The sequence below is a fragment of the Eriocheir sinensis genome, chromosome 23 (genome assembly GCF_024679095.1).
Source record: "Eriocheir sinensis breed Jianghai 21 chromosome 23, ASM2467909v1, whole genome shotgun sequence".
NCBI classification, from domain to species: domain Eukaryota; kingdom Metazoa; phylum Arthropoda; class Malacostraca; order Decapoda; family Varunidae; genus Eriocheir; species Eriocheir sinensis.
Genome location: NC_066531.1, coordinates 18,499,372 through 18,515,689, shown reverse-complemented (window position 1 = coordinate 18,515,689; position 16,318 = coordinate 18,499,372).

Sequence of the window (16,318 nt, the reverse complement as noted above, 5' to 3'; positions counted from 1 at the left end):
TTTTTATACAAATACACATTCTTTACATGATATTTTGTTTATTTATTTTGACACGAATTTACATTATTTGATATGTATTTTGTATATATATTTTTATACGTATTTACATAATTTCATATGTATTTTGTATATATATTTCTATAGAAATCTATTTTATTTTATGTGTATTCGTATATATATTTTGAAACAAATTTACATTGTTTTATATGTATTTTTGAATATCTCTTTTAATACAAATTTACCTTACTGTATATGCATTTTGTATATTTATTTCAATACAAATTTAAATATTTTATGTGTATTTTGGTATATATATTTTTATAAAAAATGCGATAATTCTTGGGAATTTTGCATCTTTATTTTCATACAAATTTACATTATTTTATTGATATTCTGTGTATTTATTTTGATACGATTTTACATTATTCTATTTGTTTTTTGTATATATTTTTTTATACACATTTACATTATTTAATGTGTATCTTGAATATATATTTTATACAAATTTACGTTATTTTAAGTGTATTTGTTTTTATATTTTCATTCATATTTACATTTATTCTAATTCGAAATTACATTAATTGATGTGTATTTTGTATACATTTTTTATACGTATTTACTTAATTTTATGTGTATTTTGTATATATATTTTTATAGAAATCTACGTTTTTTTATTTGTATTCGTATATATATTTTGAAACAAATTTACATTGTTTTATATGTATTTTTGCATATTTCTTTCAATACAAATTTACCTTATTGTATGTGCATTTTGTATATTTATTTCAATGCAAATTTAAATATTTTATGTGTATTTTGGTATATATATTTTTATAAGAAATGCGCTATTTTATGGGAATTTTGCATCTTTATTTTCATACAAATTTACATTATTTTATTAATATTCGGTGTATTTATTTTGATACGATGTTACATTATTCTATTTGTTTTTTGTATATACTTTTTTATACATATTTACATTATTTAATGTGTATCTTGCATATATATTTTATACAAATTTATTACCTATTATCTATTTTCATACAAATACACATTCTTTTCATGATATTTTGTTTATTTATTTTGACACGAATTTACATTATTTGATATGTATTTTGTATATATATTTTTATACGTATTTACATAATTTCATATGTATTTTGTATATATATTTCTATAGAAATCTACTTTATTTTATGTGTATTCGTATATATATTTTGAAACAGATTTACATTGTTTTATATGTATTTTTGAATATCTCTTTCAATACATAAAATATCTCTTTCTATACATACAGTACATAAAATGTATTTTGTATATATATTTTTATAGAAATCTACGTTATTTTATGTGTATTCGTATATATATTTTGAAACAAATTTACATTGTTTTATATGTATTTTGCATATCTATTTCAATACAAATTTACCTTATTGTATGTGTTTTTTGTATATTTATTTTAATACAAATTTAATTTTTTGGTGTATTTTGGTATATATATTTTTATAAATTCGTTATTTTATGGGTATTTTGCTTCTTTATTTTCATACAAATTTACATTATTTTATTAATATTCTGTGTATTTATTTTGATACGATTTTACATTATTCTATTTGTGTTTTGTACATATTTTTTTATACAAATTTACGTTATTTTAAGTGTATTTGTTTATGTATTTTCATTCAAATTTACATTATTTTATATGTATTTTTTTTATGTATCTCAATACAAATTTACCTAATTTTATGTGTATTTTGTATATTTATTTTCATACAAATTTAAAATATTTTTGTTTATTTTTGTATATAGTTTGATACAAATTTAGGTTATTTTATGTGTATTTTGTATATCTATTTTCATACAAATACACATTCTTTTATTGATATTTTGTTTATTTATTTTGATGCGAATTTTATGTGAATTTGTTTTCATTTCATACAAATTTACATTATTTTATGTGTATTTTGTACATGTATTTAAATACAAATTTAACTAATTATATGTGTATTTTGTATATCTATTTTCATACAAATTGAAATATATTTTTTTGTTTTTTTGTATATATTTTTATTCAAATTTTCGTAATCTTATAAAAATATATATACCAAAAAACACATAAAATATTTAAATTTGCATTGAAATAAATATGCAAAATGCACATACAATACGGTAAATTTGTATTGAAAGAGATATGCAAATATACATATAAAACATTGTAAATTTGTTTCAAAATATATATACGAATACAAATAAAAAAACGTAGATTTCTATAAAAATATATATACAAAATACACATAAAATTAAGTAAATACATATAAAAAAATGTATACAAAATACACATAAAATAATGTAAATTCGAATTAAAATAAATAAACAAAATACCAATAAAAGAATGTGTATTTGGATAAATATAAATATAGAAAATACACATTCAAAATAAACATAAAATAAGGTAGATTTGTAAAAAAATATATGTACAAAATACATATAAAATAATGTAAATTTATAATTTTATAAAAATATATATACAAATACACATAAAATACCATGAATTTGAATAAAAATATATATTCAAAATAAATATTAAATAATGTAAAAGCGTATAAAAATATATATACAAAGAACATATAAAATAATGTAAACTCGTATCAATATAAATCAACAAAACACCAATAAAATAATATATATTTGAATGAAAATAAATTTACAAAATACACATAACATAACTAAAATTTGTATTAAAATATATACAAAAATACATAGAAATAATTTGAGTTTGTATGAAAATAGATATACAAAATACACATAAAACTAGGTAAATTTCTTTTGAAATGTATATACAAAATACCCATAAAATATTGTAAATTTGTGTCAAAATATATAAACAAATATACATAAAATAACGTAAATTTGTATGAAAAATATATACAAAATACACATTGAATAATGTCAATTCGTATCAAAATGAATGAGCAGAATATCAATAAAATAATGTAAATTTGTATGAAAATAGAGATGCAAAATACCCAAAAAATAAAGCATATGTTTATAAAAATACAGATACAAAAATACACATCGAATAATTAAATTTGTATTAAAATTAATATACAAAATGCGTATATAATAAGGTAAATTTGTATTGAAAAAATATGCAACATACACGTTTACTCATACAAATTTATATTATTTTATTGGTATTTTGTTTATTTATTTTGATACGAATTACATGATTATATGTGTATTTTGTACATATTTTTTTATACGTATTTACATTATTTAATGTGTATTTTGTTTATATATTTTCATACAAATTTACGTTATTATATGTGTATTTGTATAAATATTTTGATACAAATTTACTTTATTTCATGTATTTTGTATATATATATTTCAATTCAAATTTAGCTTATTTTGTGTGTATGTTGTATATATTTTCATACAAATTTAAATACTTTTGTGTATTTTTGTATATAGTTTTATATAAATTTACGTTATTTTATGTGTATTTTGTATATTTATATTTATACAAATACACATTCTTTTATTGGTATTTTGTTTATTTATTTTGATACGAATTTACATTATTTTATGTTTTTTTTTGTATACATTTTTTATACGTATTTACTTCATTTTATGTGTATTTTGTATATATATTTTTATAGAAATCTACGTTATTTTATGTGTATTCGTATATATATTTTGAAACAAATTTACATTGTTTTATATGTATTTTGCATATCTATTTCAATACAAATTTACCTTATTGTATGTGTTTATGTATATTTATTTTAATACAAATTTAATTTTTTGATGTGTATTTTGGTATATATATTTAAAAAAAAAGCGTTATTTTATGGGTATTTTGCTTCTTTATTTTCATACAAGTTTACATTATTTTATTAATATTCTGTGTATTTATTTTGATACGATTTTACATTATTCTATTTGTGTTTTGTACATATTTTTTATACAAATTTACGTTATTTTAAGTGTATTTGTTTATGTATTTTCATTCAAATTTACATTATTTTATGTGTATTTTGTGTATGTATTTCAATACAAATTTACCTAATTTTATGTGTATTTTGTATATTTATTTTCATACAAATTTAAAATATTTTTGTGTATTTTTGTATATAGTTTGATACAAATTTAGGTTATTTTATGTGTATTTTGTATATCTATTTTCATACAAATACACATTCTTTTATTGATATTTTGTTTATTTATTTTGACGCGAATTTACATTATTTAATGTGTATTTTGTATATATATTTTTATACGTATTTTCATCATTTCATGTGTATTTTGTATAGTTTTAAACAAATTTATATTATTTAATGTGTATTTTGTATATATATATTTATACAAATACACATTCTTTTATTGGTATTTTGTTTATTTATTTTGATACTAATTTACATTATTTTATGTGTATTTTGTATACATTTTTTATACGTATTTACTTAATTTTATGTGTATTTTGTATATATATTTTTATAGAAATCTACCTTATTTCATGTTTATTCGTATATATATTTTGAAACAAATTTACATTGTTTATATGTATTTTGCATATCTATTTTTGTGTATTCTGTATTTATTTTTGTTATACATAGAATAATGTAAAATCGTATCAAAATAGGTTCACAGAATATCAATAAAATAATTTAAATTTGTATGAAAATAAAGATGCAAAATACCCATAAGATAAAGCATTTTTTTTTAAACATATACAAAAATACACATAGAATGATTAAATTTGTATTAAAATTAATATACAAAATTCACACATACAAAAAGGTATATTTGTATTGAAAAAAAAAACGCAAAATACAAATAAAACAGTGTAAATTTGTTTCAAAATATATATACGAATACACATAAAATAACGTAGATTTCTATAGAAATATATATACAAAATACACATGAAATTATGTAAATACGTATAAAAATATATATATAAAATACATATTAGTAATGTAAATTCGTGACAAAATAAATAAACAAAATATCATGAAAAGAATGTGTATTTGTATGAAAATAAATAATAGATAATAAATTTGTATGTAATATATATGCAAGATACACATTAAATAATGTAAATATGTATAAAAAAAATATATACAAAAAAGAAATAGAATAATGTAAAATCGTATCAAAATAAATACACCGAATATTAATAAAATAATGTAAATTTGTATGAAAATAAAGATGCAAAATTCCCATCAAATAGCGCATTTCTTATAAAAATATATATACCAAAATACACATAAAATATTTAAATTTGTATTGAAATAAATATACAAAATGCACATACAATAAGTAAACTTCTGTTGAAAGAGATATGCAAAAATACATATTAAACAATGTAAATTTGTTTCAAAATATATATACGAATACACATAAAATAACGTAGATTGCTATAAAAATATATATAGAAAATTCACATAAAATTAGGTAAATACGTATAAAAAGAATGTAAACAAAATACACATAAAATAATATAAATTATTTTAATACAAAATCAAATATTTTATGTTTTTCGTATATATATTTTTAAAATAAATGCGCCATTTTATGGGTATTTTGCATCTTTATTTTCATACAAATTTACATTATTTTATTAATATTTTCTGTATTTATTTTCATACGATTTTACATTATTTTATTTGTGTTTTGTATATATTTTTTATACATATTTACATTATTTAATTTGTATTTTGTATATATATTTTATACAAATTTACGTTATTTTAGGTGTATTTGTTTATGTATTTTCATTCAAATTTACATTATTTTATGTGTATTTTGTATATTTATTTCAATACAAATTTACCTAATTTTATGTGTATTTTGTATATTTTTTTCATACAAATTTAAATTATTTTTGTGTATTTTTGTTTATAGTTTTATACAAATTTAGGTTATTTTATGTGTATTTTGTATATCTATTTTCATACAAATACACATTCTTTTATTGATATTTTGTTTATTTATTTTGACACGAATTTAAATTATTTAATGTGTATTTTGTATATATATTTTTATACGTATTTACATCATTTCATGTGTATTTTGTATATATATTTCTATAGAAATCTACGTTATTTTATGTGTATTCGTATATAGATTTTGAAACAAATTTACGCTTTTATGTGTATTTGTATATTTTTCAATACAAATTTACCTTATTGTATGTGCATTTTGTATATTAATTTTAATACAAATTTAATTATTCTATGTGTATTTTTGTATATGTATTTTTAAAAAAATATGCTTTATTTTATGGGTATTTTGCATCTTTATTTTCATACAAATTTACATTATTTTATTGATATTCTGTGTATTTATTTTGATATGATTTTACATTATTCTATGTGTATTTTGTATATATTTTTCATTTAATTTAGCTTATTTTATGTGTATTTTGTATATCTATTTATTTTAATACAAAATCAAATATTTTATGTTTTTTCGTATATATATTTTTATAAAAAATTTTTTGCATCTTAATTTTCATACAAATTTACATTATTTTATTAATATTTTCTGTATTTATTTTCATACGATTTTACATTATTTTACTTTTGTTTTGTATATATTTTTATACATATTTACATTATTTAATGTGTATTTTGTATATATATTTCATACAAATTTACGTTATTTTAAGTGTATTTGTTTATATATTTTCATTCAAATTTACATTATTTTATGTGTATTTTGTATATGTATTTCAATACAAATTTACCTAATTTTATGTTTATTTTTATACAAATACACATTCTTTTATTGATATTTTGTCTATTTATTTTGACACGAATTTACATTATTTAATGTGTATTGTGTATGTCTATTTTATACGTATTTACGTCATTTCATGTGTATTTTGTATATATATTTTATAGAAATCTGCTTTTTTATGTGTATTCGTATATATATTTTGATTCAAATTTACATTGTTTTATGTGTATTTTGCATATTTTTTCAATACAAATTTATTTAATACAAATTTAATTAATCTATGTGTATTTTGTATATATTTTTTAAATTTGTATTGAAATAGATATGCAAAATAAACATAAATAATGTAAATTTGTATCAATAAATTTGTATCAAAATATATATACGAATACATATAAAATAGAGTAAATTTCTATGAAAATATATACAAAAACAAATAAAATATTATAAATAAGTATAAAATAAATATACAAAATACACCTAAAATAATGTAAATTTGTATAAAAATAAATAAACAAAATACGATAAAAGATGCAAGATAATACATTAAATAATGTAAATTTGTATAAAAAATATATACAAAAAACAAATAAAATAATGTAAAATAGTAACAAAATAAATACACTGAATATTAATAAAATAATGTAAATTTGTATGAAAATAAAGATGCAAAATATATCAAATAGCGCATTTATATAAATATGTATACCAATATACACATAAAATATTTAAATTTGTATTGAAATAAATATACAAAATGCACATAAAATAAGGTAAATTTGTATTGAAATAGATATGCAAAATACATATAAAACAATGTAAATTTGTTTCAAAATATATATACGAATACACATAAAATAACGTAGATTTCTATCAAAATATATATACAAAATACACATAAAATTAAGTAAATACGTATAAAAATAGATATACAAAATACACATAAAATAATGTAAAACTGTTTAAAAAAACCAAAAAAAACAATATAAATAAAATAATGTAAATTTGTATGAAAATAAAAATGCAAAATACCCATAAAATAAAGCATATTTTTATAAAAATACATATACAAAAATACACATAGCATAATTAAATTTGTATTAAAATTAATATACAAAATGCATATACAATAAGGTAAATTTGTATTGAAAATATATGCAAAATACACATAAAACAATGTAAATTTATTTCAAAATCTATATACGAATAATCATAAATCAACGTAGATTTCTATAGAAATATATATACATATATATATATATAAATATATATATATATATATATATATATATATATATATATATATATATATATATATATATATATATATATATATATATATATATATATATATATATATATATATATATATATATATATATATACACATTAAAAAATGTAAATTTGCTTCAAAATAAATAAACAAAATATCAATAAAAGAATGTGTATTTGTATGAAAATAGATATACAATATACACATAAAATCACCTAAATTTGTATAAAACTATATACAAAAATACACAAAAATAATTTTAATTTGTATGAAAATAAATATACAAAATACTCATAAAATTAGGTAAATTTGTATTGAAATACATTTACAAAATACACATAAAATAATGTAAATTTGAATGAAAATACATAAACAAATACACTTAAAATAACGTAAATTTGTATAAAATATATATAAAAAATACACATTAAATAATGTAAATATGTATAAAAGAATATATACAAAACACAAATAAAATAATATAAAATCGTATCAAAATAAATACAAAGAATATTAATAAAATAATGTAAATTTGTATGAAAATTAAGATGCAAAATACCCATAAAATAACGCATTTTTTATAAAAATATTTATACCAAGACACACATAAAATATTTGAATTTGTATTAAAATAAATATACAAAATGCACATACAATAAGGTAAATTTGTATTAAAATAGATATGCAAAATACATATAAAACCATGTAAATTTTTTTCAAAATATATATACGAATACACATAAAATAACGTAGATTTCTATGAAAATAAATATACAAAATACACATAAAATGAAGTAAATACGTATAAAAAAAAGGTATACAAAATACACATAAAATAATGTAAACTTGTATCAAAATAAATAAACAAAATACTAATAAAAGAAAGTGTATTGTATATATAAATTTACAAAATACAAATAAATAACGTAAATTTATATAAAACTATATGCAAAAAAAGTAATTAAATTTGTGTGAAAATAGATATACAAAATACATGTGTATTTTGTATATTTATTTTCATACAAATTGAAATTATTTTTGTTTATTTTTTTATATATTTTCATACAAATTTTCGTTATTTAATGTGTATTTTGTATATTTATTTTTTCTACAAATATACGTTCTTTTATATGAATTTTGTTTATTGAATTTGTAACGAATTTACCTTATTTTGTATATATCTAATTCATACAACTTCTGTGTATTTTTGTATATAGTTTTATATAAATTTACGTTATTTTATGTGTTTTTTGTATATTTATATTTATACAAATACACATTCTTTTATTGGTATTTTGTATATTTATTTTGATACGAATTTACGTTTCTTATGTGTATTTTGTATACATTTTTTTATACGTATTTACTTCATTTTATGTGTATTTTGTATATGTATTTTTATAGAAATCTACGTTATTTTATGTGTATTCGTATATATATTTTAAACAAATTTACATTGTTTTATATGTATTTTGCATATCTATTTCAATACAAATTTACCTTATTGAATGTGTTTTTTGTATTTTTATTTTAATACAAATTTAATTTTTTGATGTGTATTTTGGTATATATATTTTTATAAATAAAAAAAATGCGTTATTTTATGGGTATTTTTATAAATATTTTGATACAAATCTACATTATTTTATGTATTTTGTATATACATTTCAATTCAAATTTAGCTTATTTTATCTGTATTTTGTATATCTATTTTCATACGAATTTAATTACTTCTGTGAATTTTTGTATATAGTTTTATACAAATTTACGTTATTTTATGTGTATTTTGTATATTTATATTTATACAAATACACATTCTTTTATTGGTATTTTGTTTATTTATTTTGATACGAATTTACATTATTTTATGTGTATTTTGTATAGATTTTCTTTTACGTATTTACTTCATTTTATGTGTATTTTGTATATATATTTTTATTCAAATCTACGTTATTTTATGTGTATTCGTATATATATTTTGAAACAAATTTACATTGTTTTATATGTATTTTGCATATCTATTTCAATACGGATTTACCTTATTGTATGTGTATTTTGTATATTTATTTTAATACAAATTAATTTTTTCATGTGTATTTTGGTATATATATTTTTATAAAAAATGCGTTATTTAATGGGTATTTTGCATCTTTATTTTCATACAAATTTACATTGTTTTATTAATATTCTGTGTATTTATTTTGATACGATTTTACATTATTCTATTTGTGTTTTGTATATATTTTTTTTATACATATTTACATTATTTAATGTGTATTTTGTATATTTTAAAACAAATTTACGTTATTTTATGCGCATCTGTTAAAATATTTTGATACAAATTTACATTATTTTATATATTTTGTATATATATTTCAATACAAATTTAGTTTATTTTATGTATATTTTGTATATCTATTTTCATTTGTATCAGAATAAATAAACAAAATAGCAATAAAATAATGTAAATTTGTATGAGAAAACATATACAAATGCACATAAAATAAAGTAAATTTGCAAATTTGTATTGAAATAGATATGCAAAATACATATAAAACAATGTAAATTTGTTTCAAAATATATATACGAATACACATAAAATAACGTAGATTTCTTTAAAAAATATGTACAAAATACACATAAAATGAAGTAAATACGTATAAAAAAATGAATACAAAAAATACGTAAAAATCGTATCAAAATAAATAAACAAAATACCAGTAAAAGAATGTGTATTTGTAAAAATATAAATATACAAAATACACATTAAATATCGTAAATTTGTATAAAACTATATACAAAAATACACAGAAGTAATTAAATATGTATGAAAATATATATACAAAATACAGCTAAATTAAGCTAAATTTGAATTGAAATGTACATACAAAATACATAAAATAATGTAAATCTGTATCAAAATATTTATACAAATACATATAATAACGTAGATTTGTTTAAAAATATATAAACAAAATACACATTAAGTAATGTAAATGTATAAAAATATGTACAAAATACACATATAATCATGTAATTCGTATCAAAATAAATAAACAAAATAGCAATAAAATAATGTAAATTTGTATGAGAAAACATATACAAATAACGCAAATTTCTATAAAAATATATGTACAAAAATACACATAAAATAAAGTAAATTTGCAAAAAAATATATATACAAAACACACACTAAATAATGTAAATGCGTACATAAAATAACCTAAATTTGTATAAAACAATATACAAAAATACACAAAAATAATTTAAATTTGTTTGAAAAGAAATATACAAAATACACATAAAATTAGGTAAATTTGTATAGAAATACATATACAAAATACACATCAAATAATGTAAATTTGAATGAAAATATATAAACAAATACACTTAAAATAACGTAAATTTGTATAAAATATATATGCAAGATACACATTAAATAATGTAAATGTGTATAAAAAATATATATACAAAAAACAAATAGAATAATGTAAAATCGTATCAAAATAAATACACAGAATATCAATAAAATAATGTAAATTTGTATGAAAATAAAGATACAAAATTCCCAAAAATTATCGCATTTTTTATAAAAATATATTTACCAAAATACACATAAAATATTTAAATTTGTATTGAAATAAATATACAAAATGCATATACAGTAAGGTAAATTTGTATTGAAAGAGATATTCAAAAATACATATAAAACAATGTAAATTTGTTTCAAAATATATATACGAATACATAAAATAAAGTAGATTTCTATAAAAATATATATACAAAATACATATGAAATTATGTAAATACGTATAAAATATATATACAAAATACATATCAAATAATGGAAATTCGTGTCAAAATAAATAAAAAAATATCATGAAAAGAATGTGTATTTGTATGAAAATAGATAATAGATAATAAATTTGTATAAAATATATATGCAAGATACACATTAAATAATGTAAATATGTATAAAAAGTATATACAAAAAACAAATAGAATAATGTAACATCGTATCAAAATAAATACACTGAATAGTAATCAAACAATTTAAATTTCTAGGAAAATAAAGATGCAAAATTCTATAAAATAGTGCATTTCTTATAAAAATATATATACCAAAATACACATAAAATATTTAAATTTGCATTGAAATAAATATACAAAATGCACATACAATAAGGTAAATTTGTATTGAAAGAGATATGCAAAAATACATATAAAACAATGTAAATTTGTTTCAAAATATATATACGAATACAAATAAAAAACGTAGATTTCTATAAAATATATATACAAAATACATAAAATTAAGTAAATACGTATAAAAAAATGTATACAAAATACACATAAAATAATGTATTTTCGAATTAAAATAAAAGTAAATTTGAATAAAAATATAAAAACAAATACACTTAAAATAACGTAAATTTGTATGAAATATATATGCAAGATACACATTAAATAATGTAAATGTGTATAAAAAAATATATACAAAAAACAAATAGAATAATGTAAAATCGTATCAAAATAAATACACAGAATATCAATAAAATAAAGTAAATTTGTATGAAAATAAAGATTCAAAATTCCCAAAAATTATCGCATTTTTTATAAAAATATATATACCAAAATACACATAAAATATTTAAATTTGTATTGAAATAAATATACAAAATGCATATACAGTAAGGTAAATTTGTATTAAAAGAGATATTCAAAAATACATATATAGCAATGTAAATTTGTTTCAAAATATATATACGAATACACATAAAATAAAGTACATTTCTATAGAAATATATATACAAAATACATATGAAATTATGTAAATACGTATAAAAATATATATACAAAATACATATCAAATAATGTAAATTCGTGTCAAAATAAATAAACAAAATATCATGAAAAGAATGTGTATTTGTATAAAAATAGATAATAGATAATAAATTTGTATAAATATATATATGCAAGATACTCATTAAATAATGTAAATATGTATAAAAAAGTATATACAAAAAACAGATAGAATAATGTAAATTCGTATCAAAATAAATACACCGAATATTAATAAAATAATGTAAATTTACATGGTGGCGTAATATTCTTCCTGAATAACATTGTTGCTTATTTTATGTATAGTCATTCATTTTGTTTTCTCCTTTCTTTTGTGTTTTTTATTGCACAGTGGAGAAGTTTTGTCTTGCTAAGCCTCACTCATATTCTTTTTCCTCTTTGTATGCATTTTAGAAGCATCGGGGAGGAGTGAGCATATACTTAGCGGTGAATGATTATTACTTTAATTATTTTTCCAGCGATATATTTTTTTTCTTTTACCATTTTACTCCTCATTTTACTAGTAACTCTTTTTAATGGCAGAGAAACCTGCCCGAAGTTACAAGCTCTCACCGAGAACCATGAGGAGTGGACAAGGAAAGGACAGTGACGTCAAGGATAACGGTAACTGTCGTGTAAGGAGTGGTAGCAGTCTTCAAAGGGTGCTTTCTCCTTCCTCTGAGCTGCATGAGCAACCAAGAGGTATTTACTTACCTTACTAATCCCACAGTGGCTTCTGCCCTTAATCACCCGCTAACAGCAACAGCAGTTAGGCCTTTCGCAGATAGTAAGGGAGGCAGATTATTCGGCCAGGGACTTCTTGTTTCAGTGTAAGGTTGTCATGAACATTTCATTCGTGTCAGATCCGGGAGATAAAATATATCTCAGCTGCTCGAGGGTCAATCCCGGGAACGGGAACGGCGGCCCTCATAAACAGGAGCGCGTCCACGGAACGGGAGGATTATGATGCGTTTCGGTCACTTTTTCTTGACACATTTGGGGAAGATGGGCAACACAGCCTCGTAAAGGGTGTAAATTTTGCTGTGGACAATGTGCAAACGAGTGGCTTTTTTAACAGGCCAGTGGACGGCTATAGGCTGTCCTCCACACCGGGTTGGTGTCGCACAACAGCATGTTTAACAACACGTCGTGCTTTTGGCCGTGGGAACTGTGATGAACTGACGCTAGATCAGCAAGGATCAGCAAATGATGACTTTAATCAGTAGTCATCAACCGGAAGCCACACCTTTCCGGACGAATCAAGATGCAATAAAAAGGGCGAGCAACGCAGAGAAGAGGAGAGAAGGCAGTGGGCAGCGGGTGGCGGACGGTGATATCCTCCGTCCGCGCTCTGTGGTTTGGCTGGCTCTCGTTTCGTGCGACTCGCTCACATAACTATTGTAAAAACTGTAAATATAGTTAAAATTCATCACACCTTTTAATGTCCCTGTGAGAGAGAACTAAAGTGAACTGAGTGAACTTATAATGGCTACCGCTCGGCCACACACCTCACTTAACTAAAGGCTATTGTGTTATCTCACCTACTACAATCAACTTGGTAGCAGGCCACGGTAACACCGGCCCTGTGACGAGTGAGATAACAGTTCGCGCCTTAAACGTAGCACTTAACACCAACCACTTTAAAAGTAACACTTCAAAAAGGGTAACAACCTCAGTCGGTTCTACACTTACCAACGGCGGAATTCCAGATGTAGACTCAAGTACGTGGTACTTCAAGAGAGTTCCCTTTCTTCAGCTCCAAGTGGGAGTTAGTTATTGTGCACTAGTCATGAAGGGTTCACAAAATGACGGTTGTGATCTCTGAAAACCTATTTTGGGAACCCGGAATGACTAGTACATTCCTAATTCCCTCCTTCCCTGAGAAGGTTCCTCCAGTCTCCGTCGAAGCGCATTGAAGGAATGAGGTGGGACTGGCGGCATCTTCCTCTACCTGTGCAGAGGTGGCGGTGCTGACGCCTTTCTCGATATCTTCATTAGACTGTTCCACGTGTTATTACCATTTTCTGGTGCAGCCTAGACACTTTGTACACTAGAAGTTGGGGTATCTGCCGTTTTTCTCTAGGCTTTATCGCGAGAGCGAGGATCCCTCTCTTATAATAACTATTGTCATTCCGGGTTCCCCAAAATAGATTTTTCGGAGATAAAAAAAGTCACTCTGGTTTTAGGCTTAATAGTTTCCTACCCGTGTTTATGTTGTTTATGTATATCTGTGTGTGCTTCTGTGTGTGTGTGGGTGGGGGGGGGGGTCAAGGGAGAAAAAAAATTTCATAATGGAAGAAAATATGGCCCGCTGATCACTGCCCCTATAAAAAGAGTTAGAAGAGTGGCCAAAAAAGAGGTCAATTTCGGAAGGAGAGGCGTCCCGATACTCTCCTCTTGAAAGAGTTCAACTCGTAAGCAGGAGGAAATACAGATGAAGAAAGATTGTTGCAGAGTTTGCTAGTGTAAGGAACGGAGGAGTAGAGATGCTGGTTAACTCGTGCATAAGAGATTTGGACAGTATAGGGATAAGCTTGATTAAAACTCGTGCAGCGGGGACGCGGGAGGAGAGGTATGCAGTTAGCAATTTCAAAAGCGCATATAACAGTTTTTTTTAGGTGGTTGGGCACCTGAAGTATGGTGAGAGCTCATTTTCTCTTTGGCAGACGTAGAGGATGGATGTATTGCTCCTCGGCCTCTACTGACGTACCACAAATCACGATGTCCCATAACAGCCAAGGTCAAACACAAAAACGACACTGTGTTCGTTTAGACAAGGCAGACTTGTGTCCTATCTTTAAGCAAGTGGATGATCTCCCAGAAAACCAACTTCCTACATACAAAGATGTTCTATCATGTGTTCTGTGGCATAAATATAAACTGCTTGAATCATCAAAGAGTCCTTCAGTTCACATGATATCTAAGTGTGTTGCAGAAAAGATAGTTCACATTTACAGCCAGGAAAACATCCCCATAATCAGTCAGAAATGCATTGTTGACAAATTAGAAGCCAATCACAACAAATACAAGAACTTGCTGAAACCTTTCAAAGACCGAAAAAAAATAAATGCCCAAGTTATGATAAGAAAGTTAAAGAGTTCATCAGAGATATTGCTAGATTATTTGAAGTAACAGCTTGCAGGTGCCCTGAATTCCAGGACTGTGCCTGTCCTCGACAGAAGAAAGTCCCCAAAATAGAACAAGAATTTGTAGAGGACCAAATAAATGAACGTAAAAAGTTCATTGGAGGAGTGGACAAACGAACAACTGAAGCCATTAGGAAAAGAGAAGAAAGAAGAAATCAATATGCTGCAAGACCATCAGCCAGTTACAAGCATCAGGATGTCTTGTTCAAAGTGATACCTCGTCCTCAAATCTGACTGACTCAGAAGATGAATACACCCCTTCCAAGTACCAGCTCCATCATAGAAAACCAAAAGAAGGTGGAGCTGTGGG